Source organism: Schistocerca piceifrons, chromosome 8 (assembly GCF_021461385.2).
Source record: "Schistocerca piceifrons isolate TAMUIC-IGC-003096 chromosome 8, iqSchPice1.1, whole genome shotgun sequence".
Taxonomy (NCBI): Eukaryota; Metazoa; Arthropoda; class Insecta; order Orthoptera; family Acrididae; genus Schistocerca; species Schistocerca piceifrons.
The window spans coordinates 117,320,050-117,345,070 of NC_060145.1; the positions used below are offsets into that span (position 1 = coordinate 117,320,050).

General features: G+C 41.7%; 1 long non-coding RNA gene across 1 annotated transcript in view; it reads right to left on the reverse strand.

Moving 5' to 3' along the window:
• Nucleotides 1-4,135: 4,135 nt before the first annotated feature.
• The window catches only part of LOC124711832, a 47,742-nt gene continuing 26,856 nt past the window's right edge, over nt 4,136-25,021 (reverse strand). Inside the window, exons 2-4 of the long non-coding RNA XR_007005526.1 lie at nt 24,146-24,259; nt 13,302-13,392; nt 4,136-6,563 (exon numbers count right to left, since the gene is read on the reverse strand). This is a non-coding gene — a long non-coding RNA (uncharacterized LOC124711832). The remainder of the gene's footprint in view (nt 6,564-13,301; nt 13,393-24,145; nt 24,260-25,021) is intronic.

The following is a 25,021-nucleotide window of genomic DNA, read 5'->3' on the forward strand; positions in this document are numbered from 1 at the left end:
TACATGTGCGAATCGCTATCCCATGGCCCTTGTGACCTCAGTGCATATCCACGCAGCACATACACATTGCATATGGCAGCAATACATGGTGATGCAATGTGACAAGGTAAATCTCAACCTTAAAAAAAGGTTGTAAATACAGGCGATGAAAAGAATGACATCATGAGAGTATTGGCCTGTACTCATGTTGTGGAATACATTTAGAGAAGAAAAATCAGCTCGGATTTGGTAGGTTGGTTGGTTGGTTTGGGGAAGGAGACCAGACAGCGTGGTCATCGGTCTCATCGGATTAGGGAAGGATGGGGAAGGAAGTCGGCCGTGCCCTTTCAGAGGAACCATCCCGGCATTTGCCTGGAGTGATTTAGGGAAATCACGGAAAACCTAAATCAGGACGGCCGGACGCGGGATTGAACCGTCGTCCTCCCGAATGCAAGTCCAGTGTCTAACCACTGCGCCACCTCGCTCGGTCTATTTGGTAGGTGCCAGAGTACAGGGGTTCCTGGTGGATAAGTGCTGGAGGCTGTAGCCACAGTGCCACAGGCTGCCTAAGAAGACAAAAATTAGGTCAAATGGCTCTAAGCACTCTGGGACTTAACATCTGAGGTCATCAGTCCCATGGACTTAGAACTACTTAAACCAAACTGACCCGTGCCTGGCTCGTGTTCCCGCCATCATGTATTTCACGCCCTGTTTTTAAAGTACTTTCACCTCACTACGTTAATTTAAGTTACTACTGTCACTGAGTTGCTGCTTTGCCTGACCGTGACCGGCGCTAGCAGCGCGTATCGATATATCCCCTCCCGTAACATCTTTCCTCGACTGCTATTACTTCCCGGTCGTTGTCTGTCGCAAGCCAGTTGCGTCGGGAGTTCGATCGCGAGTGCGGGTCTGCCAGTCAGCTGGAACGCGTCTGGAGTACAGTCCGGACCTCACAGTCGGGGAGTTGCAATGTGGCACTAGTGCAGTCGGTTTGGAGCAGCAGTGAGACCTATGTCGACATGGCTCGCCCGACCATTGCCGCTACGCATCACATGAGCCGGGCCACGGTCTTGGTGGATCGTCGGTCGGTCGTCCTACCGGACGGCGCGTTTTGGCTCGCCGATCGTTCATGAGTCGGCTGTGTGTGTGTTTCAACTCCCGATTTGTCTTCGTGCGTGCTTGGTTACTGTTGGATATCGTTCAGGTCTTCGTGAAAGTGTTTGTCAGGTTGTGTGTGTAGTTGGTGTTATTTCCACTGACGACTATTTTAGATGTTGTCCGCGTTCTGAAATCGGTCGTCGGTTATTGCGGACGAGGGAAGTTATCTCCGTGCGGTGCAGTCGGCTGGGTCCGCTGGCAGCCCCTGCGCACTATCGGAGCGTGTGTGGAGCTGGTTCAATTGGCTCTGAGCACTATTGGACTTAACTTCTGAAGTCATCAGTCCCCTAGAACTTAGAAATACTTAAACCTAACCAACCTAAGGACATCACACACATCCATGCCCGAAGCAGGATTCGAACCTGCGGCCGTAGCAGCAGCGCGGTTCCGGATTGAAGCGCCTAGAACCGCTCGGCCGCCCCGGCCGGCGTGTGGAGCTGTCAGATAGCTAAGAGTTTCGTGGTTCACCGACACAGGACGTCAAAGTTGAGTACTGACTTCAGCTACCAAAGCCACGTCCATCTATGTCGTGGTGGTTCGTTTCGGTGGTTTGCTGTTGGGGAGGTTTTCCTGTGAGCAACACCGAGTGTTCCTACTGATGAAATTTAACCGCCATGCGGTGCAGTTAACTATTTTGATTGACTACAATTCGAGTGCACCAGCGGAATTTTCTGCCTAGTGGCCGTTAGTGTTCCGGTTACCTGACCTGGCCACTAACGTAGTTTCAGATAGCGTCCTTTCCTCCTCTGTCGTCACTGTCCAACATGGTGTGTAATTTTGACAGCTAATACATACCACATTGTAGACTATCACGTTTGTAGCCTTTTCTGTCTGAGATCTCATTTACTGATTGATGGGAAGCAAGTCGTTGTGTCGGTCGGTCTGTGGCTGTCCCCTGGTTCGGTTCCGAGGGATCAAGTATAGTTGGGCTCACCACCTGTCTCGGCTAAGTGAACGAGGGCAGACCGGCCTCCCTGGAGGCTTTTGAGTGCCACCAGTGTTTAATTATCTGTTTTAAGCTACTTAAAATTTAAGGCTTACGATTATTTTTGTTTTTTTTTCCTTAATAATTTGGCAAAAATTAATTCTTAAATTTGTCCTTCAAGCTAAAACATTGCGGCCTTCTGCCTTTAAAAGATTATGGTAGTACATTTTTTTAAAATTTTGTATCTCAATTGTGGCCCTCAGATTTTTGTATTGCACCTTGCATGTGTTTGTTCTGTCTACTTTGCTGTTATATTTTTTAAAATTATTTTATTGCTCTCTTAATTGGACTTTTGTCTAGTTGATTTGTTAAGATTTCTTGTTTGGAGGCCTTCAGCAGTGAAAGAGTTGCATTCGGTATAGGTCCGGCTATGTGCCGCTGTGGTTGTAATGGTGTTATTAAATTACAATAAATTACAACTAGAAGGTGAAATTGACCACAACCTTATTTGCCCGTTTCCACAATCCCAATTGCCTGTTCTGTCTATCGCGTTTAGTGGTCGTATCACTAACCTACCTATCACACACATCCATGCCCGAGGCAGGATTCTAACCTGCGACCGTAGCAGCAGCGCGGTTCCGGACTGAAGGGCCTAGAACCGCTCGGCCACAGCGGCCGGCTCTAAGATGACATATTCCCACGGCCTGATGTACGAGTAATTAGCGGCCAGGCTCCAACGCCCATCCCGGCCAGTTCATTGCCACTGCTGCCTGTTGTTGCTGTCCACGTCATGACTACTACCACCGCAATTAACACATAAAAGTAATTGTAATTTAAACAAACACCACTAAGAATTTAAACATTACAAGAAGCATATAACCATCATGTTTTTTATAGCCAACAGCTTTAAATAATTGTAGTAGATCTAATCACAGAACTGGTATTATTAAAACAATTTAATGCATGGCGAGGAGAATTGATTTACAAATGGCACTTAAAGAATGATACAATCTGATGAGCAGAAATATCGTGCAACCATTCATATCAACAAGTAGAGTGTACACTTTAAACATGCACTGTCCACCGTGGAATGCAGATAACAATTACAGAGGCAACCGGAGATCTGTATGAGAGCAGTAGCTAAAATACATTGGAGTGCCAAAGAAATTGGTATAGGCGTGCGTTTTCAAAATATGGATAAACGGAAAATACGGCGCTGCGGTCGGCAACGCCTATATAAGACAACAAGTGTCTGGCGCAGTTGTTACATCGGTAACTACTATTACAATGGCAGCTTATCAAGGTTTAAGTGACTTCGAACGTGGTGTTATAGTCAACGCACGAGCGGTAGGACGCAGCATCTCCGAGGCAGCGATGAAGTGGGGATTTTCCGGTACGACCATTTCACGAGTGTACCGTAAATATCAGGAATCCGATAAAACATCAAATCTCCGACATTGATACTGCCGGAAAAAGATCCTGCAAGAACGGGACTAACGACGACTGAAGACAATCGTTGAAAGTGACAGAAGTGCAACCCTTCCGCAAATTGCTGCAGATTTGAATGCTGAGCCATTAACAACTGTCTGCGTGTGAAGCATTCAATGAAACTTCATCGATATGGGCTTTTGGAGCCGAAGGCCCACTCGTGTACTCTTCATCACTGCTTGACACAAAGCTTTATACGTCGCTGGGGCCCGTCCGACATGGGACTGTTGATGAGTGGAAACATGCTGCCTGGTCGGACGAGTCTCGTTTCAAATTGTATCGATGGACGTGTACGGCTATGGAGACAGCCTCATGAATCCACGGACCTAGCATGTCAGCAAGAAACTGTTCAAGCTGGTGGAGGCTCTGTAATGGCGTGAGACGTGTGCAGTTGGAGTGATATGGGACCGCTGATACTTCCAGATACGACTCTGACAGGTGACACGTACGTACGCATCCTGTATGATACCTGCAACCATTCATGTTCACTGTGCATTCCCACGGACTTGGGGCTATTCCAGCAGGACAGTGCGAAACCCCATTCGTCCAGAATTGCTACAGAGTGACTCCGTGAACACTCTTCTGAGTTGAAACACTTCCGCTAGCCATCAAACTCTCCGGACATTAACATTATGGAGCATATCTGAGATGCCTTGCAACGTGCTGTTCAGAAGAGATCCCAACCTCCTAGTTATCTTGCGGGTTGAAGGACAGCCCTGCAGGATTCATGGTGTCACTTTCCACCAGCACTACTTCAGGCATTAGTCGAGTCCATGCCACGTCGTGTCGCGGAACTTCTGCGTGCTCGTGCGGGGCCTACACGGTATTAGGCAGCTGTACCATTTCCTTTGGCTCTTCAGTGTATCTTATGGCAAGAAACTTAATCTAAGAAACGAAGTTCAAATTACTGAAAGTATCTCCTCTACGTAAGAAAAAGGGCATACAGTATTTATTTTTCACTACTTTCAACAAAACGCTACATCGTTTAGGACTTCAGACGGTGGACCTGTCTGTGGGTAAACAAGATGATGAACGTAAAATAGTCCCCTAGTAATTCATTGAACTTGGTCAGTCATTTCTTACCATTGGCGCAGTTTTGTATCGGCTCGTAACATTCTGACTTGTACCGGCAAGCATGGCTGCTCACAGATTGTAGCGAACGCACACTGTCAGGACGCCAGCACGCTGGGAGCTCAGTCAACAGTGCCAGGCAAGGCCCTGGTCGCGGCCCAGTACTGTACATGTAAAGGCAGTGGCGTCTTATCACTTGTGTCAGGTCACGATGCTACCTGGTGTTTAACACTGGAAGCTGGAGAGAGGCTGAGTGTGGCGGAAAGACTGGGACAGCACAGTGCTGGTACGTTTTTCAGTTCACGCCTTGGCCATGGTGGGGCGGCAATAACATTGGCGACCAATCTCCTTCAGATGGAAGAAGAGCGAGGGCTGCCAGAGGTCTGAAGAGTTAGGCAGTGGTCCGTGGTTTGGATCCCAGTGCCAGCCGTGGTGATTGCGACATTGTTAAGGGGAAGACTTCAGACTGAGTGCAGCTATGTTGCCCAGGTGGCCAATGATGACAACTGATAGGGTAGGAGTTTAAACTCAAATGTTCGGTGCTGTCTTTGCGGAAGGAATGCATTTTTTGGCATTTTGGAAATGTCTCGGTCAGGGTCGGTGATTGTCGTGTGTCTGTTGACAGTGTGTTAAACTGCAAAATCGTCTTCGAGGCTGGTTACTGTTCCAGTTTCTTGGCATACAGAAACAGCAGTACGGAAGTGATGGCCTCTGCGGAGTTGCTTTATCGACAGGGGGGTTGTCTGGCAATGGTCAGTACTCGGGTCAACCCATTAACACTGTGATTCTAGAAAAATAGTACGACTGGCAGCAATAGCTGAACATATACAAATAAGGACAGCGCAAATGGTCACACGTTTTGGACCCATGAAAATACGGCACAGAGATAATAAGACACCAGTTGCGGTATAAGCTGGAAGATAGACGTCAGCTATCCAGCGAATGCCAGTTCCAAGGAACAGTATAAAGTAAGGAATCCACAAAAATATTAGAGCCCGATACCTAACGGTTCCGAAACGACCACAATTATGCGTTTAAGCAGTTACTGATCCTGCACTCCATTCACAGATGGAATGAGATATAATCCTAAAAAGTGGCACAATGACATGTACCCTCTACCATGCACTTTATATTGGTTTGAACAGAATAAATGTAGATGCAGACCCATTGGATGACAGTTTTGCGAAAGAGAGATTGTAGAACACAGATATCGAGGAGTAACTATATAAAATACTAATGCGTACCTTAAATTACTCAAGAAAATACTTAATACTCAAATCTTAGATGAAAACGATTAGGCGATTAAATTTAAAATTAATAACAATAAATAACATAAGGAAGAAGTATAAATACAATAAAGTATAAAGTAAGGAATCTTTTACATAAGAACATAGTTCCTCTGAGCATTAGTACTGTTAAGAGGTCTCATTTTATACACGATGCCTTCCACGGCTTAACAACATTGTTGTTCCAACAGAGTCAGTGCTTCCGAAAATATTCAATCAAAACTGCTTTTGCCTTCACAAGACGGAATTCGATACAGAATTATTTTCGTTAACGGGTTAACTCTGATCTGCAAGATATGTTCTTCGTTGACGAGCAGCTGGCACTGCCGCAAACTGCTCAAGAATTCAAATATCTTCACATCGAATCCTAAGCGAGTATATTGCCTAGAGAGGTGAAACATGAGCCATTGCGAGTCTTGTGGTGCCGTCTGCGATTCTCACTGTATTAAGGTTAGGAACGTCACACTGAATACAGGCTGGCTTTGGTGTTGGACGCACATGCACTCATTGCAGGGAAACTGCTGCCGGGAGATGAACATGGGCAGAAGATGGCGGCAGCCGTTGTCCGCGTAGCGATGGCGATTCCTGGCATCGTATCCGTGCGGCAGCAGAAGCCACACCACTCTCGCCAACACAGACGCTGTGTTGCTGCTCATCTGAAGATAAAAATACAGTAATACAGTCAGTTTAAAGCATCATGAAATGAATCTAATCCGCACTGGTACTGGTTATTTACATGGTTTCAAAACAGGTTGGATTTCAAACGAACTATTTTGACATTGACAAGTAATACAGGGAGTATCATAATAACGAAACATGGCACGGGGCTCAAATGTTTCAAATGGCTCTGAGCGCTATGGGACTTAACATCTGACGTCATCAGTCCCCTAGACTTAGGACTACTTAAACCTAACTAACCAAAGGATACCACACACATCCATGCCCGAGGCAGGATTCGAACCTGCGACCGTAGCAGCAGAGCGGTTCCGGACTGAAGCGCCTAGAACCTCTCGGCCAAATGGGTCGGCATCACACGGGGAAAGTAAACTCTAGCAGAAACAGAATCTTTCTAATAAACACTGGAACGCAGTCGGGCCGTTCCCGAGATAACTGCGAGTGTGTTGTCAAATATTTTTCACGACATCCTGCTAAATATATATTTTACCGACGTTACTAGGCGCGTGAAGCTATAAACATAAAACAGATACTGAATGATGTTGAATTATTTAGACGAGACGCCTTTTTCTACTCACCATCTTTTATTGATTTTTTGTTGTTTTATAAGTATTTGTTTATCTTTATAGCCAGCAATTATTCTCTAGAATTACGAACAAGTCAGCTGCGTTCAACGACAGAGAAACAAGTATTACATTGAGAATTTTGTCATTTGTTTTACCAGAGTAAGCCAGCGACAACAATTTATCTGGATGAACATTACGGAGATTCGAAAGTGAATGGAAGTAACTCTCAGCGATAACGATACAAATCCTGCTGAAATGAAAATAATAACAAATTATTAACCAATCGATTCCTGCTACCGAAGGGAGAGGTATATGAGATATTACTTCTATATGGTTGCTAGCCGCCACGGACTTTAGTATGAAACTGTCCGAGTTAGTAAAACTAGTTGAATTGTAGACATTACAATTATTTCCCCTAAGAAATGGACTCATACTTGATCCATGACTTATCTTATCAAGAAATTCAGTTACCATTTATAAGGGGCAGTTAAATGAAAACCGAACACCCGCCACCACGGAAAGGTTCCATTCAAAAGCAGTCACCACACGCGTTAAGAGATTTATCCCATTGAGAAACGTGACCGTCGATTCTTGATTCGTAGACCTAGGTCGGCCACTGACGGATCCACAAACGCACCCATTCTTGCACGTCCTCGTCGGACTGAAACCGACGTCCATTCCTTCATGTCCACAAAGATGTGAAAATGACAGTGTGAAAGATCAGGCCTGTACGGATGATGTAGCTGTATTTCCCAACAAAATTCCCGAAGCTAGCCTTCATCCAATTGGCAGTGTGGGAGTGGGAGTTGTCGTGCAACAGGATGCATCCTCTGCTCGTCAAGTTCCTCGAGCGTGGAGCCATAATCAACGTGCAGTGCGAGGACCATAAGGTCAAAACGCCCAGGAACGCTATTTCACAGAATCATCCTTTTGCACGGTAATTCCAGTCCCTAGACTGCCAATCGGACGAAGGATACTCTTCAGCAATTTGTCTGGGAAACACCTCAACATTCTCCTTAAATCTATGTCGACCTGATGAAAAATATGCAAGGACGTCGTTTTCAGTCTAACGAGGAAGTGCAAGAGAGGCTGCGGTTCTATGTCCGTCAGCGGCCGACCGCGTTCTACGAAACAGGAAATTTCGTCTCGTGTCTCAGATGAAAAAACGTCTTAATGCGTGTGCTGATTACATTTCTATGGAACAATTCCATGGTCCCGTTCTGGAGGGTGCTCGATTTTCATTTGGCTGCCCATAACACTGCTCGATTTTACCTATTAAATGAGATGTTTCAAGTTTTATTCGCGCGTTTTGATGCAGAAGGTCAGTATTGAGGTTTGCTGTGAATTTCGAATTCTTACCAAGACCATCGGATCATTTCGCAAGATTGTACAATACTGTACAGTTCGCTGCTCCAGTTCTCCAACTTTGTCGACGGGAATGCTATAGACTTCACTTCTGATATAACCCCCGACTGATAAACTAAGAAGATTCTGATCTGGTTATATTGGAGCCCATGAAAAAGGCACTGCTCGACCCGTTCATCTTAGGACCTAATGCGGCACGTCGTCTTATGTCAACAGACAGAGTTGCCCTATCATACACCTACAACACTCGCCAATCAAGAGTCGCTCCTGAAATTTTAGCCCAATTAGATGGGAGTTTAGTCGAAAAGTATACATTATCCCTAAGTTCGCCAATATTTCATACTGAAAGTCAGTGACGGTTCACAACTGTCTGACAAACTGTTAGTTTACAGATCTCTGTTTACTGGTACGTTTTGGGCTCTGTTATCGTAAGCTTCCATCCATGTACTTTCACTATTAATTATGACACTCCTTGTACATTAGGGTAAATAATCAAACTCACCATTTGGAATTAGTTTAACTGACCCAAATATAGCTAATGCGAGAATTATGATAACATTGTCAAGCAAAACATAAAAACACCATGGAATACTGAATACATTCATTAGTATTTGTCCTACATACTATGAACTATGAAAGCAGCTGAAATTCAGTTCAGTGTACTTCTTCAGTCATTTGTTGAGTTCAATATACATTAACTATCTTCTACTTGAAGTCTCGCAAATAACCCACTTCATCTTCTCGGTAGCTATTTCTGTATTCGTAAATACCAGCAGATAGTATAGGCATATGGTTTAAAATTTACGATGTATAAGTCTTTTTATTTTCCTCATTAAGCGTCACGAAATGTAATAAATCCACTAAAACACTAATACCCAAGAGATTTGCGGTACACTACGTTTAGATTACAAAAAACATATTACAAGCTTAGTTGGCAAGCTCTGAACTTAAGGATACAGGGTACTTTTCTGGCTCAATATAGTAAAAATCAACACCTATTTCTTTCAGGCACTGTTGATAATGTATGTGTTTTACAGATTTTCCTTGACATCAGGTAATTCAGCACTATTTCTACACAAATTAAAAGTATTTAGAATATTTTTGAGCCTGCTTAGTGTTATTAAAAACATTGCAAATAAATTGATGCAACTTCTTTCCAAAATTCTTCCCATATTGGGGTACAATTTAATCCGATGTTATAAATTTGAAGCGGACCAAATTTTTACCAGATATGTATGACATGACGGCTGAGTTACTAGACCTATTTAATTCCACCTATGATATATATTACAAGGATGAAAAATATCACATCTTACATTTAAATTTTTATAATTTTTTCCTAGTAAAAATGTAATTTTTTTCTATAATTTACTTGATTCTGCAATAAAGCTTAGGTCTTCTAGATAAGTATTGACAATTGCAAGTTGCAGAAAAATTTCAAAGCAATGCTTTATAAACTTTAGGAAATATTTGTATCTGAATTCTGAAAAATACAACTAGTGGGAAATTGTGAGTGAAGATATGAGTCCAATTAAACTGTGCCTCAGAAGTATAGTCTTCAACCAGCAGCTGTTCTTCATCTTCAAGCTCCCCCTTGGCATTCCTTTTAGCACTTCTTGCTTCTTTGGTAACTTGAAGAGTGAATCTTTCAGCTTCATGCACCCATTGTCAGTAACACGCAAGCAATTGATCTTCCATATTAGAGCCACATTCTATGCCTAAATTTTTCAGGACTTCCTACCTTCCTATCACTTCAGCATTTAAACATATCACTGCATTTAGTACACCAACGTTTAATGCATATAGTCCTGCAAAAACATTCTTTGGTAATTTTTTGAAGGACATCATCTTTACGCCAGTGGCTGTTGTAAGTTTTTGTTACATTACTGCAGTTTCGGCCATAGGCCATTATCAAGTGCTGATATTATGGCTATTAGTAGCCTGCAAACAGTAGTCTGCATCTTTGGTCTAATGCATGTGTGACTGGTGATAGGTTAATGAACATGTCCATTCACAGATTATATTGTTTTACGATGTTTGTATATGTGTGGTCGCACTGTGTAACAACGTCACGAATGTATTTAACAGGATTGACAACGACACACAAATTTGTCAGGTAACATTACGTTGACATGGCTTAAAGTCACAATGGCAGCACTTGATAATGGCTTAATGCCGTAATTGCAATAATGTAATAAAAACTTACAGCAGTCACTGGCGTAAAGATGATGTGTTTCAAAAACATTTTTATGACTGTGAATCGCAGCTACAGCAAGTGTATTTTTGAATAATCTTTCCCATATGCATCATTCTGAGGTGCACGTCTTCTAACGGCCAGTCCATAATAACTCTGAAGAAGGTTTATTTCAGTTTATGTCAATCTGCCTCGGCCAGACAGAGATTTTCCATCAGATAGCAACTTTCCTTTCATTCCTCTTCGTAGCATCCTCAATCTAGCACCCACCGTCTTTTGCACATGTCCATAACACTCCAGTTTTATCACCAAGGTATTACCATAAACATTTAACTCATTAATTTTATTGAAAGCTTTAGAGTGTCCATCACCTAGTTACTTCGTATATCTAACGTTATAGACGAGCACTGACCTCTGAAACATTTTTAGAGCTCCATCACACTCCATACCTCCACTGTAACCATCATAATTCTTGGAACACTGATGTTCAATATGTCCTTCTGTGTTACCATGGGAGGTGTGGCAGTACTTAGGTGAGCACTCAACATCAACAGCTTTTCCATTCTCCAGAGAAGTAGCACTTAACAACACCATTCAAGCAACAATGTCCTCGAATTTTCCATGTCCCTTCAAGTGCAACATCAATGTCTCTGGTTCCACTAATATTTATAGGTTTTTCTACTGCACGTTTCATAGATACTTTAGACACAACCGTCAAGGTACCTAATAGTATTTTTATGTACTTTCTGAATCTACTGGGAGGAGGAGGAAGGTCCATCAAGCCGGAAAACTTTTGAGCAGCCTTTTTTCCTTTTCCTATTGCACCCATTGCATATACTAACTTCTTATTCACATCATATGAATAATGCAGAATGTTCGAAGTCATTTTCGATGTAGATTTATTGCAGGATCTACACAGAACAACTAATTTTGACGCTAAACCCTTCATGCTACTTTGTTGTTCAGTTATTTCCAGACAGCTTACACCATCATATTGTTTACATTTCGCCACTTCCTTTATCAAAGAAGATAAGATGCCCATATCAACAACTATTAATCCTCTACAAATAGCGTCATTGTTAACACAAAAATTAGAACTAGGAGGTGTGTCATGTGTGAGTTTCTTCCCTGAGAAACTGATACATAGGTTACTTTCAACAGTGTGGCTAGCTTCTTCTGGGAACTGGTTACCACAGAATTTCGTTTTATTGAATTTCTTGATGGGTGGCATAGTTTGTATTTATTGCACACTAAAGGATGTGTACTTCCACAAATATATGTAGTACCTGGGTAACAAACATTCAGTAATACGTGAACAAACTGCTTCAGCGAAACAAAAGTAAATACTAGTAAAGATATCATTTACAGACACTAGAAACCGGCCCTGTTACCAACTTATAAATGCATCATACGTATAATCGCTGGAAACAGGATGTTCACAGTTCTTTTCGATATAATAGTGGTATGTGTAACAGAAATAAAGGGCGCATGGTGGAATACATGACTGTACCTTTAAAATTTTGTATATATATGTCTTTTTTCATTTGAAACCCTATAATGTAAATATCAATGTAACCAGGAAAGACTACAGAATTTAATAAAGTCATAAAAAATTCGATTTTTCCACTATTTTTAAGTACCCTGTATCCTCAATGTAGTTCGTCTATTTCCAGCTCGGAATATAGCACCTTTAGGCTATCTAACAATAGCAATATCAGTTTGTTTTGAACATTATCGTTTAGTAAACACATTTGTAATTTTTCTCTTTGGGGCATGCGGAATTTTACAAATGTGGGTAACACACTAATGTGGGAGAATGACAAGTCGTATAAATATTATATCCCGTGTTGATTGTTAAAAAGGCTGCAGAGTCCTCTTTCAGATCTGGGTATTTGGGCACATGTTTCACAACACGCATACTGATTAATGTTAGACGTTTACGCCCGATGACCGAATGTGGTGGTCAGAGAATTTCCCGCTCTGTAAAGCACAAATAGTGGCTAGTTGTTTCCATTTGTTACTTTACTAGCAACAAAATTTACTTGAATTGTAGATGTGTTTCTCATTACTGTCATTATTCTAGCATGAGTCAGTTTCTGCGTAAGTAGGATTTTATTTGTTTTTCTTTTCCTTAATCTTAAGTTTTGTTACTAAACCTGTCATATATCTCAGCACCCAATTCACTCCTAAGTTTATAATAGCATTAGTATGTCTGTCAGCAATACTCACATTATGCAGTATGTTTTGTGCTATTTTTCTTGTGTTTCTGTTGCGCTTCTATGAATAATTTGTGTAAGTAGGGTAAAGCCAGTGCGCACATTCGTATCTATAGCTTTATCTTAATTTCGCCTCTTTCTTAATAAGGCGTGACTCCATTCTCTGCCTTTTTGAAATTCTACACACTGTAGGGGTTAGTGTTATCATGTTGCAACATCACATTCTGTATATTATTTAAAAACTACAATTAATCTCTTTTCCAGAACTTTTCGAATCTGTATGTAATGTACTAAATTTAAAGTCTCTGATAGATAAAATCTATGTCACTCACTCCTCTGATATTCTGAAAACAGGTGCATAACATTTTTGTCTGTTACCTGTATTAATCACCAGATGATGAGATGTCTATCAAGTAATACTCTCAGACACGAGTGTTGCTGTGCCTCTGCATGCTGAAGTTTCTGTCATCTGCAACAAAGCAGCACATGTATTAGCTCACAACATTGTTATCTGTATAATGACACTGACAGTAAACATACAGCAACAGAGGAACTGAAAATAGTGTGTTTAAAAATTACTGATTCGATATCTGCAAATGATATCTCTCACAGTCAAAATCGTTGAATATTTACTGCTACACATCAAAGACACTACCCTCATGATAAATCTTAAGAATGGACAACATGCTGACATTAAAGAGGATATTTTAAATGTTAAGGTGTAGATGTTACAGAGTATTTAAATTATAAAAACCCATCAAAAGAATCCAAAATACTGAATTCAGCCACTTTTACACTTTGCATCATTTCAAATCTGTTGAACGAAGTGACAGAAACCCATCCTACTTTGTTTATTTTCATTTATTTACGATATATCGTATTAATTTTAGGAGTAACATATGAACTCTAAGTATTTCCTGTTTATGGTACCTAATAATTAGAAAATGGTTTAAAAATGGTTACCATGTAAAGTGAGGTTCACCATCAGAAACAATTAAATTAACAGGAGATACCAAAAAGGGAGGAACAGGAGTAAGAACTTTCGAATACATTATATCTGAACCATTTAGGAAAGGTTAAGTACATTAAATGAAATAAACTTAACAGAGCCAAATGAAACCTGTATGACTTCCCACCTACTTGCACAGAGAGAGACTGCAGACACTTGGACAAGAAGGTCAGAAGTAATGTATACCTCAGTCCAGAAATACCGTATCTCATAAGTAATAGCCAATCCTCACATCTGTTTTAGACAGTGCCATTCCATTTGCTAACAGCCGCCTAAAACTCTTGAGAAAAAACCTATATCGGTTAGGCGGCTGCGCCTGTCTGGGTACCCTTCCTGATACAGACCTAGTGCAGGTTGCATAAAACGAATCGGTAGGGGCAGCTGAATCACGCTGTATAGTCGATTACAGTTCACAAATAATAAGTATGGCCACAAGTGAAAAATCTTGGCTAAATCTAACTTTACATCAGGTATGTGTGAAAATTATACTGCAGAAATTTTTATCACTTATTCCGTGATATTAAATGCCTACAGCTAGCACAACTAAATTTGTAAGTAAAACGATTGGACGTCCTTCTGGGTAGAGTCTTGCGTTTTATACATGAATATTTATTTAGTAGCTTGTGATTTATTCAATCGAACAGTCTTATATATTTATTTGTGTTACTTTTAACGAAGCGCAACGGTGTGTGAAGCTAGATATCCAGCCTCGCACACTGTACGATACCAACTGCACTATCGCACCAAGGTTCATGGACCAGCTCAATATTTCTCTTTCCCACTTGTTTCTTTCCACACCTTCCAAGAGTAACATGGACTCGTAGAGCATTTCACCTCAGTAATACCACTGATACTGTATTTAATCGAGCTCGCCATTTTAACCTTTATCTCACAAGCTTCTTGTAGCTGAAGCTGGAGAGAGAAATGTGTAGAACCATAATGTCGTCGGCAGAATGAAAGTAAATGTTTTTTCTAGCGTGGTTAAAAGTAACATTTCAATGTCACATTGTGGACAGCAATCGTGACACATAGTAAACTGTTGCATGTGGTGAGTGTAGTGTGTCTTACGATAACAAATAATGATTTTCTTAGGTAAACTATGCTTGAACGTCATCAAGCGCAGTGCTTCATGGACGAGATTGCTACTAAAGCATCTCGATGAAAGAAAGAAATCTTAATAACTATAGGTGAAGACAAGTGATACAAACATCAGATGGAAGCCTACTTACTGTACGTCTCTGTCTTTCTTACTAGTCTCCTTTCTTTCAGAGCGGATACAATTCCTACATCCGCCGCGTTTCCCCCTCTATCCCTGTGAGACGTACAAACAAACGGTGCACCATGATATTTGATTTCTTAGTAATGTTTCGTGTGTTCACAACTAGCAAATAAATAGCCGTGGCTGCAAGTATATATGGTAAATACAATATATAAACGTGGAAGAGCTAATTAAATATTGCAATAAAATAAAATATAGGCAGTCTGATTCTGGTTATTAAAAACATTGATTTAACAAAATACCTATGAAAACTAACATCAGGGTTTAACGCCCTGTCAACAGTGAATTCATTTGAGATGACCCTGGGACTGAAATTGCACATAGATGTGTAAGGAAATCGGATGTGGCTTTAAAAAAGAACCATACTGACCTTTACCTTCGTAATTTAGGCAACCACAGGAAGCTTACATTAAGACGTCAAGAATAGTTTGAACCTAATTCACCGCGAATGTGAGCCAAGTGACTTAACCACAGTGCTAAATCGTTTTGTACGATTGTTAGAGAAGCATCAAAAATATGAAATCCTTTCTCACCACGCGGCTACACCAGGTTTCACACAGTGTACAAACAACACGAATGCATGCGTTATTCCTAATTTGTAATTAATCTACGATCAGGCCGTTGCCGACCTAAAATGTTTGTTTACGAGATGTATCCAGATTTTTTAAATACTTTAAAAATGACATATATCTTATCAAGAAATGTGCTTGAGAAAAAATCCAAATACCTGGTAATGGAGATCTCTTTGAACGAAATTTTGTGAAATATTCGTAGTTTCTTTGAGAATGTTTTAATTTAATTTTCTGCTGTTTTAATAACCTGTCGGATTTTGGTTTTTAATTATCCTTTATGTTCTATTTATTCGTTGCTAGTCCCAAAAATCTGAAGCTGCGTATCGTAAGTAACATGCAAGTGCTCCACCATGCTGACAGAGTATAGCCCCTCTAGTTGACAAATGAATTTTTTACAGCTACAATAGCTACTAATTTTGTAGGAAATCTCTAAACGTCGTCTCAAGAAGATCATACGATATCATAAGTGACCAACTACACAGCATACGAGGACGTTATGATGAGTAAAGACTTAGAATTTTTATGTGAAAACTCTTAATGCATTTTACATAAAGCAAACGTTTTTAACACTCTACATCTCTATTGTTTCATATCTACACACTTGCAGCCCTCTGCTGCCAGTGGGGTCCGAATAGTAACGTGTAATATGGTGGTGTGTAACGTAACTATGTCGCCGCATGGCTATCACGCGCGGCCTTAAGGAACGCCTATGAGGATAAAGATGATGTGGTTGAAGTGCATGTTAGGTTGTGGCTTCGTCAACGGAGACAGACATTCTGCAGGGACAGTGGTCTAGTTAGGTAATGGGCACTGGGTGGACACACCAAAAGATATGGCTCAGATTTTAGCTGAACACTTCTTTTGTGTCACTACGGAATCCAGACAAGCTCCTGCTTTTCAGGTGTTCCATAGGACTGTGGAGATAAGGAAGCTCAATTTCTTCTCGCATAATGAGCAAGTCTACAACCTTCCATTCTCCATGTGGGACCTGAAAGCAGCTTTGTCTGCAGCCAGAGACACTGCTCCAGGACCTGATGAAATCCATTATGCCATGCTTGGTTATCTGTGCCCTGAAGCGTAGGGACAACGTCTCTCTTTTTCCAACCAGATGTCGTTTGATGGACGGTACCCCACAACTTGGAAGGAGGCAATATTACACTACTGGCCATTAAAATTGCTGCACCAAGAAGAAATGCAGATGATAACCGGGTATTCACTGGACACATATATTATACTAGAATTGACATGTGATTACATTTTCATGCAATTTGGGTGCATAGATCCTGGGAAATCAGTACCCAGAACAACCACCTCTGGCCGTAATATCAGCCTTGATACGCCTGGGCATTGAGTCAAACACAACTTGGATGGCGTATACAGGTACAGCTGGCCATGCAGCTTCAACACGATACCACAGTTCATCAAGAATAGTGACTGGCGTATTTTGACGAGCCAGTTGCTCGGCCACCATTGACCAGACGTTTTCAATTGGTGAGAGATTTGGAAAATGTGCTGGCCAGGGCAGCAGTCGAACATTTTCTGTATCGAGAAAGGCCCGTACAGGACCTGCAACATGCATTCCTGCATTATCGTGCTGAAATGTAGGGTTTCGCAGGGATCGAATGAAGAGTAGAGCCACGGGTCGTAATACATCTGAAATGTAACGTCCACTGTTCAAAGTGCCGTCAATGCGAACAAGAGGTGACCAAGACGTGTAACCAATGGCACCCCATACCATCACGCCGGGTGATTTGCCAGTATGGCGATGACGAATACACGCTTCCAATATGCGTTCACCGCGATGTCGCCAAACACATCATGATGCCGTTACAGCCATGCGGATAAGATGCCTGTCATCTCGACTGCTAGTGGTACGAGGCCGTTGGGATCCAGCACGACGTTCCGTATTACCCTCCTGAACCCAGCGATTCCAAATTCTGCTAAGAGTCATTGGATCTCGACCAACGCGAGCAGCAACGTCGCGATACGATAAACCGCAATCGCAATAGGCTACAATCCGACCTTTATCAAAGTCGGGAAACCTGACGGTACGCATTTCTCCTCCTTACACCAGACATCACAACAACGTTTCACCGGGCAACGCCGGTCAACTGCTGTTTGTGTATGAGAAATCGGTTGGAAACTTTCCTCAAGTCAGCACGTTTTAGGTGTCGCCACCGGAGGCAACCTTGTGTGAATGCTCTGAATAGCTAATCATTTGCATATCACAGCATCTTCGTCCTGTCGGTTAAATTTCGCGTCTGTAACACGTCATCTCCGTGGTGCATCAATTTTAAAGGCCAGTAGTGTAATTTTATTCTGGCAACTAGACAAGGACCGTAGTGGCCCTAAAAGTTAACAGAGTGTAGCTCTTACCACTTGTATGGGTTAGACTCTTGAACGCATGGTCTACCACCATCTCGTCTGGCTGCTCAAATGCCGAAGTCACTTGAGTCGCTCCCAGTGCGGTTTCAGGCGCTACCGTTCCAGCCTTGACAAGCTGATTCTAGTGGGGACGGCGCTGAAGCGATTTGGTTTGTGTGTTTTTTGACCTCGAAAAAGCATATGTCACTACTAGGACGTACAACGTCCTTTGCCAACTTAATGGATGGGGACGCTTGCCACTTCCTATCCAATGCCTTCTTGAGGACCGGCGTTTTCGATATCGCGTAGCCGATGCCTTGTCTGACTGCTATGTTCAAGAGAATGGGGCCCTCCAATGCAGTGTCCTCAATGTCACATTGTTTGCTATCGTTATCAATGGCGTTTCCTCCGAAGTCGGAGCGCTATCAAATGCTCTTTGTTTGTGGATGACTTTGCAATCTTCTACTCTTCCTCTGATCTTACAACGTCGACGAGGGAGCTACAACTGACTATTAGGTGGCTGGAAACCTGGGCCAGGGCAACTGCTTTTCGGTTCTCACCAAACAATACTACATGTGTTAATTTTAAAAGTGCTCATCGAAGTTTTAATCTACCAGTGCTCACAAAGGGGGACAATATTTAACGTTTTCGAGGAACTGTGTGTCTTGTGGGTGTGTTATTTGACTCGAAACTGACATGGCTCCCACACCTGAAAGACATGCGAACAAAGGGATCCCAGTCATTGAATATTTTGAAAAGCCTTAGCGGAAAAACATGGGGAGCTAAAAGGTCCCGCCTCCTACAGTTTGACAGGGCATTAGCCCGATCTCCTTTAGATTATGGCAGCTTGGTCTGTGCACCAGCTCATACTTCCTACTTAAGAATGTTAGACGCTGTCCACCATGAGGGCTTTCAGATATTGACTGTGACCTTTCGGACTTTCTTAGCCCCCAGCCTGTGTGCAGAGACTGTGAACCACCACGATGCATTCGGCGACGTATACTTTAGGCTCGACAAGCACTGCACTGAAAACCTCTGGGTCACCTCAGTTCAAAAATGTTCAAATGTGTGTGAAATCTTATGCGACTTAACTGCTAACGTCATCAGTCACTAAGCTTATACACTATTTAACCTAAATTATCCTAAGGAACAACACACACCCCCATGCCCGAGGGTGGACTCGAACCTCCGCCGGGACCAGTCACCTCATTCATTGGCACTGAACGGCTGTATAGAAATCAGCCCTTCGCGACCAAGCCATTTGGTATATGTGCTACAGACTGTCTCAAGGATCTGGATCTATCATGCATCAAAATACACAGCCAGGGATGGAACGTATTACCGCCATGGTGTCTTTAGAGGCCCAAAGTGATTTTAAGCTCGACACAATACAAGAAAATTTCTACTCTTCTAAGTATGTACCACAGTATTATCGTTGTTTATAGAGATGGATCACGGCAAGAGAATGTTCCGGTTGTTCTGCTGTTTTTCCTGATAGGGCTTTTACAATACCTCTTCTGGAACAATTTACAAACAATGATGCACAATTATATGGCATTCTGATGGCACTGACGAGGATTCACAGACATCACCGTGGAAACTTTCTTGTCTGTTCCGACTCTCTTAGCGCACTGCGAGCACTTCACCAAAAGTATCCAAGAGGCCAGCTGATTCAGCTCATCCATGACTCCTCACAGCGGCTCCCGCACCGTGGCAAGGAGGTAATGTTTTGCGGGGTACCTGGCCACAGCGGGATGTAGCGAAACGACTGGCCGACAAAGCCGCCAAGGTAGCATGTTGGGATGTTGCTGTCAATCAATGTCCCATTCTGCTGCAAGTCATCATCTCATTTTCTGACAGACGCATCATGCGTCAGTGGGAGACTGAATGGTTGCATGTGACAGAAAACAAACTGCGGTCGCTCAAGTCGACTACACAGGCAAGGTGGAATTCATATCAGCCTCACTGCAGGAAATAGGTTTTGCTTACCAGGCTGCACGTCGGACATATCCCTTCAACACACCACCCTGTGAAGTTTGTGGTGTGCCACTTTAGGTTCATCGTATTTTGCCAACGTGTGTCCTATTTACCAATATTGGGGCAACACTCAGTCTCGATGGAGATCTTCCCACCATCCTCCTAGATACTGATTCCAGTGTTACAAGAGCGGAGAAATTTTGTGAGCTGTCAGGCCTCATCCCTAAATTGGTGGGGAAGGAAGTCAGACTTTAATACATTATAAACTGCTACGCATGAGGGGGCAGTCTTCGTTCCCACGCGTAAGATAGGCATGCTGACTTTCCGTCGGGGCGCTGATGACCTTGATGTTGAGCGCCTCTCACGTCAAATCATCATCATTGTGTATCCGGAATTAATCATCGATATGGTCCCTGTTGAAGCAAGAAGCACTTTGGGTTACTTCATTATGGAATCACCCACCTTACAAGCACCAAGAATTTACCCACGTTCGAATTCAGTTAGCTCCGACATAATGCTTTCGTAATTATACAGACTCGTGTTATGGTGGTGATTGATACTTGCGGCATATTGACGGCATTGCACAAGTGCCATTAGTTGTCAAATAAAACAAGACTATTAGCTACAGCACTGCAGTAAACATTTTCCCGCAGAGTTGTCGTTTCAATTCTCGACGATATCTGTCACCGTCATCGTTAGGAAAGCAAATGACTATCGATTAAAAAAAAAAAGAATTTTAGAAGCGTAGAGGTGTCCACTGCGTCCTTTACACTCATGAATTGCTTCCAAGTGGTGGGACTAGTATGGCGAAGCTCGAGGAGATAAGTACAGTCAGTTCCACAAGAAACTGTACGCCGTTATCCGTATGAAATGAAGGACAGTATTGTAAATATATATTTACATGAAAGCACATGTTATTACTAATTCCACAATAACCTAATATTAATAATTCAATAGCCACCATTATCGATTATAACCTGAGACCTCTCTCAGGTAAATCAACCAAGTTTCCAAACTCTACTTATCGTTTGATGCACGTCGCAACGAATGTCTGTGACTTTCTAAGAATTTTAGCAGCCGCTCCATATGAAAGCTTAGGCCCCTTTGGATGATTTACAAGGAACACTGCCTCGTGACGCTTCAGACATTTTGCATTCATTTTAAGCTGCAACCGACGAAACACAACATTCAACTCTCACACTGTTGTCAATACACTGTGTTTGATTACAGATTCGAGACCACTGCCAGAGATGTCGTTGCGGAAGTTACGTTTAACATTATGGTACACACTTCCCTGAGGAACTGACTGTAAGTCGTAGGGTCTGGCCTCGCCTTACTATCTTTACTCGATGTCTGTCGTCCGGACGCATAGACGACCAATGGGTGATGATACTGAAAATGAATGGCACGATTTAGACATTAAAAGTGAATAGCTGAACAATTCCAACGAAACTAAAAGGCAAGGATTGACGATCACATTTACTTGCACAGGCTATTCGTTTATTTTGAAACACTTTATTCCATTATTGGTCAATTAGCTAATTTCAGTCCCTTGTACACTATCAAACCACACCACTGTTACGTTTACAGTATATTTTATTCCACACGTCTGTGCAAGGAAGAGCAACGCTCCATGAGGTAACTAATAAGATTCCCGCAAAAAAGTTGTAGGTACAGGTACATCTACCTCTGAAGTGAAGTCTGTATGTAAAATGGAAAAAGTGCAACCCTTATGTTATTTTTGTCACTGCGTCAGGATACATAACACATTAAAATACGTTAGCGTAACCATTGGAGTCTTTGTTTCGAAATATGAGACGCTCTACAAAGAAAAATCACTTCCTTTTAGAAATTTGTAGCAACTGTGAACCATTAATCCTTCGGTTTCCTTTTTTCAACATCCACTGAGCCACCAGCGCTTCTCATTCGCGTTCCGTTCACCAGCAGTAATTTGCTTTCACGTCAGTAATTAAAGCTGTTACTAACAGTTCATGATTCGCATATCTTACTGGTTCCTCAATGACTCTTTCATGCCCACCTCAGTTTCTCTGCTTTAAGCTGTACAATAAAATGCACTTTAGAAGACCTCCATCAATTTTCAAGCGTCATGTGTTTCCATGCCATAGTGAAAACATGGTCTGATCATCGGGCTACAAAGCGCTCCAGGATGCCTAACCCGTTCCAGCAAGTAGTCATTTGACTGTACAAAAAATGTCTTTTCTTGGAGGCCATCTCCCTCAGTAATGGTGGCTTCTCGATAGAAAACGTAGGAGTAGGTTGTGATTCAGTTACTAGCCAGGTGATCGTCGACAATTTCACGTCACTGGTCTTCTGGCGTGAGGCCAGGTAAAAAGTAACTTTGACGAGGTATGTAGCAGAGGTTCACGACTTTGTGTAGCTAGCCACCTTGAACAATCAGCACCATGTTGGAATTGTCTGTTAAGCGCAACCGATTTGTCCGCTATGTACTGGCGACTCTTCCGTATCAGGCAACCACCGGGGAGGGAGGCACCGCAGGAAGAAGGGAAGAGATGTGGACTGCGTTAAATATAGTGATGTTCCCACTGCTGAATATTAAATTCATGACTACATTCTTGGGTTAGGAACATAAATCGAAATACGACCACATAAAAATAAGCAGAATACTAAAAGACCAGAAACTTGTCAAAATGAATCACAGGAAAGGAATATTAAGATTCATAATAATCGTTTTTTGAATAAAATGAACAACGTTAACATCGTCATGAAATGATGGCTTAGTGTAATATCCTTGAAACGTAAGATAATAACCAGTGTTTCTATGTTTTCTGTCAACAGACAAGATTCACTAAATTACTAGAGGTAGCGGTGGATTTCCAGATTTCATAATTTAGCAAAATAAAAAAAAAAAACAAAGATTTAGTACACACGACGAAAATTCACATTTTACAATGACATTACTCTGTCAATTGCTTTTGAAATTCCATATCTTTTGTTAGAGGAATTGAAAAATATGAAGTAATGGTTCAGGAAAAAGAAATATCTAGTTTTAAGAAATTTGTTGGTCCAGAGATTACTAATTACATAGGAAGTAACTAATACCAATCATGTGCAAGGTTTAAATTAAAGATTAAAAACTATTGCAAACCTTTTATTTTCTGTGGAACAAGCTGGTTTTAAGAATCGACGTTTATGTATAAATGGAATTTTCACACCGAAATAAAGAACACTTTTGTTATGAAGGATATAAAGAAAAATGACGTATCCAAGCCAGCTTATAAGGGCTATAAGATCACTGTAGGACGAAAAACAATTTTAAGCGTGTAGACGTTCGCAGCCAGAATCAAATACTTTCCAGTTTTAGTCTGTGCGTCTTTCTTAAAGTAAATGGGTGTTACAAAAAACTAGAAAGGAATGTAGTTTCGTCATATGGATTTTGTTTTATACTGGCCATTAAGTTTCATACAATGACAAGTCCTAAGGACAAAGAGGATTCTATTCAAAGCAAGAATTTACTCACATTGCAATGGGAAATTAGTGCGATCAGTTCTTGAAGTTAGATTGAATGCTATCATGCACCAACATCGTAAAGCAACATACGAATTGTAAACTGATGCCTCAGGATCTTTAAAGAATGCGTACCGAGTAAAATATTTGAACGAATACCCCTTCGTGCACTGACGTTCTACTCAATTATACAAGCTACTGAATATATTCTCCCATATCCAGGTTTTATTTTGCAGTAGATGTCTATAAGATGTAATTTTTAAATACTTCCGATAATATTTGAGATTTGCTGACCACGGAATTTAGCTTCGATAAAACAAATTGAAGGAATTGCTATTCCAGTTTCTTAGTATTATTAAGAAATGAAGGAAGAACCATAACGACGAACTTAAAAATTAATTCTGCAGTACCTGAAATTTCGGTTAATACGTATGAAGCGAGATATTTACTGAAATGTAACAAAAAGTACAAAAACAACACTAAAAATATTTATGATCAACGTTTGCTGCTACATAGCCGTAACGGTGTACCTCACCTGTGGAGCTAGAGACGAACTTGAAAAACATTCCTCCAAGGAACAACAGGCTACCTATGACCACGAATACGAGTAAGGCACAGCGTGTCGTCAGAGCCCTTCGTGACGGTCTTCCTGCGACAGAAACACAAACACATCGTCATATGATAGTAAAATGATGGACACTGCTTGACCATAACAGTGTAAATTTCGAAATATGGCAAATTCTACTTTCGTTTTTAACAGAGGGTGACCCATAATTGTCGAGTCTGATTTCTCAGCCAACACAATAAGACAGATGGTAGTTTGTACGGATGGGTTCTGTGATGGAAGGATGTAACGTGAGCTAGTGGACTCAGTTCAGGTATCTCAAAGCCTCCTGTATTCGTTGCGTAGACTTCGCTTGAACTTGACGTTGAGACTCAGTATGCAGCGTGCCATCAGGCAATAGCGTGCTACCGAATTTTGGTTTTAACTGAAAAAATATGATGAGATTTTTTATATAATCCTTGAGGCTTGCTTGTGGCCTGATTGGACATGGTTTCGAAATGACTGTTGTGGTCATAGTGACATGAAAAAGCCCTAGGGTCTTGATACCCAGGGCCGCAAGATATTGCGAAACTGATTTAATTCTCGCTTTTGACGATATGAATCAGTAATTGTGCTAGAGCAGCATTTTGGCTGTTGATACGAGACCTAATTAATAGTAGAAGTATTACGTTCTCAGATCTGTGTGTCACTTCCGAGTGGAGATGAAGGATCATGTTTCCACCTATAAAACAGCAACTGCGGAACGTTTTACTCATTTGCTCTCATGTCAAGAAAGTTGCTGCGGAATATCATCGTCTGGTAGTGGGAGCGTAAGGAGAACATACTCTGTCAGAAACGAAGTGCAGA